The following is a 3137-nucleotide window of genomic DNA, read 5'->3' on the forward strand; positions in this document are numbered from 1 at the left end:
TTTTTTTTTTTTTTTTGGTACCAGGGATTGAACCCAAGGGCACTTAAACTTTGAGCTACACCTCACCCCTTTTTAAATATTTTATTTAGAGACAGGGTCTCACTGAGTTACTTAGGACCTCTCTAAGTTGCTCAGGCTGGCTCTAAACTCACCATCCACCTGCCTCAGCCTCCCAAGCCACTAGGATTACAGACCTGTGCCACCGTGCCCAGGTCTCAGTTTTCTCTTCTGTCTGGTACACTATAAGGCTCAGCAAATGTTTGTGACCTTAGCGATTTTGAATTAAAGAGGTTGGGTGAGATAATATCCTAGCTCCCTCCTAACACAAAGATTCGACAATATTTTGCTTAGAAGGTGACAACTCTTGATGACAGATTTTTAAATAGATGTGCAGTACCTTTGCTTTGCTGCTACTATTTCTCCCTCAATTTTTTTTAAAAGATATTCTTAAATTGACTTAAAGTTTGATTGTTTTTTTTCAAAAGATCTCAGAACAGAGAAACCTTGCTTGAAACATTTTGTAACCGACTTGACTTGTTTTTAAAATATTCTGGCCTGTACCTGTCTGGAAGCCTGGCTGAGGGTCACTGGGTCCCTGGCATTGCCTTTGATGTAATGGTCATATGCCCTCAACCCTTGAGTAGATAAATGTGTAGTTATGATCACTGTCTCACCTGGATCCAGAGCAACATCTGCCTTTCATTTAGGGCAGAAGACAAATGGAGCCTGCGCTGAGCAGTGGACACATTTCCTTTGCCTCCCTCTGAATTCACTGGCACAAGCTTTTCATGAATCTTACAGGTCGTTTCTAAGAACCTCTGGTCTAATATACCGCAAGTCTGTGCTAACCCTGCTTTCCTGAGGATTAAACTTTGGTTCATTGTGGGCACAAAATGGGATTTCACAGGCTGGAAACAACGCCTTTGATCTAAAATCATTCCCATCGTGGACTCTAAAAATATTTTTTGGAAGTGACTTTTAAAAATCCTTACCAAAACTTCTTTTAACATTTAAAATGATTCTTGTTTTGTTATTTTATATTGTAGGGGGTTGTTTAAACAGTGAAAGAAACAGGCCCATCTTCCATTTGTTCCCACAAAGATCCCTATACTCAACTCCCAAGGATCAAACAGAGGGAAAGTGCGGGCCAGTTACACACCTGTGCACAGTACCCTGGTCCAGCTGTGCAGACTAACTATTCAGACTTGGTTGGGTGCGGTGGTGCAAGCCTGTCACCTCAAAAGGCTTGGAAGGCTGAGGCGGGAGGATCACAAGTTCAAAGTCAGCCTCAGCAATTTAGTAAAGCCCTAAGCAATTTAGAGACCCTGTGTTAAAATAAAAAAAATAAATAAATAAGAGGACTGGAGATGTGACTCAGTGGTTAAGCTCCCCTGGGTTCAATCCCCGAGTACCACACCACACACACACACATACACACACACAACCCATATGTGTGTGTGTGTGTCTGTATACACAGGCTTAGGATTACATTTTCTTGTACTTGTATATTTGTGTACTTGTATACTAGATATTTTGGCATTATGTGATGATGCATTGATCCATTTGATTATTTTTGCCATGGTCTTCTACAAAGGGACTGATTTTGGTTTAAATAAACAGAAAAACATCACCCAGAAATGTCTTCTTTGGGGGGTAGAAGAGGAGGAAAACAAAGGGAAATTCATGTGATGGAAAAGGATATAGATCATAGCTTTGTGTTTTCTAGCATCATTGAGTCTCTCCTATTTTTGACCACTTCACACAGTTTAAGAGATTCCTCTTCTACCCCCTCTGCAAGATCTTAATCATCCTCCAGGTGTGGGTTAATGTGTTAGCCATGCACTGATCTCAGAAGCCAGTGAAGTGGCACTTGCAAAGTTCTTACAGGCACATGTACATGGTGCTGATATATTATCTTGACTATGCTAACCAGTGAAGAGAAGCCAAGCAAGTAGATTTTGGTTACGAACTAGCTCTTTACTATCACAATGCCAGCAGTTTCTGGATAAAAGTCAATGAAAGTAAGTCACTATGGAGGAAAACTTACTAATGCAAGAAACTGATTTCTGCAAGCTGGTTTGTTTTTGTGACCATTTTTGGTGTGATGTAAAACTTAGCATGACTGTATGTGGAATTTCATGGAAGTGCAGGATTTTTAATTGTAAAGAATTTAAAGGATGAGCTTAATTTAATCACTTCATTGCCTGGACTGAGTAAACCATGATCATAAGTTGATAAGAGGACATCCAAGGTCACAGAGCTGGTAGAATTCTGTTCAGCACCTGGGCTTGTAAAGGCAGCCATTGCTAAAATAAGGAATGGCACTCAATGGTTTGCAAGAACCGATGAGAATCGCAGGTGGAAAGGTTGCCTCTAACTGTATTGTTTTTGTTGTTATTTAAAAATATATTTGAGGAGAAGCACATGAGAAGGCTATAAGCATCAGTTACAGTGGAGGAAGGGTCCTGGGAATTCTGGCTGTTAGCAATCTCAGAGGGAACCACTCTCCATGCTTCACCAAAATCTGTCCTCCTTCACAGAAAATACGAGCTATCACAGCATCAAAACTAAGACTGACCCTTGGTTTATTACCATAACTAGTGAAGGTTTTCCGTGGATTTACTAAGGTCATGGAGCTGAACTGAAAACAAGACCAGTAAGGCTCAGAGTTTGTTAGCAATACAAAAATCAACCTGCCAGGCCAAAAAGCAAAACTAAAAAAGGTAGAAATAGGCTTTATTCCTCGATTATGGTGTTTTATGTCTGTCTCTTGGCTCAGAGGCTAAGAGATTAAATAAACCCTAGAAAGCTAAAAATTATACTAGGAAAAATAAAATTGATAGTAAAATACCTAAAAGCAAAAGCATTACTTTAGGAAAATAATCCATGAAGTGGAAAAATTTCTAGGAAGAACCAGAGAAAAGACAAAACGAGAAAGCCAACGAGAGATGATAGTTATGAAGAAAGAAAAAAAAAAAAGATCCAGTCCCTAAAGCACAGAGACTTTGTCCACTTTCTGATGCTATAACAAAATATCTGAGACTGGGTAATTTATAAATAATAGAATTTATGTGGTTAACAGTTCTGAGGCTGGAAGTCCAAGAGAACTGCACCAGCATCTGCTCAGCATCTGGAGA

Source organism: Marmota marmota, unplaced genomic scaffold (genome assembly GCF_001458135.2).
Source record: "Marmota marmota marmota unplaced genomic scaffold, marMar, whole genome shotgun sequence".
Taxonomy (NCBI): Eukaryota; Metazoa; Chordata; class Mammalia; order Rodentia; family Sciuridae; genus Marmota; species Marmota marmota.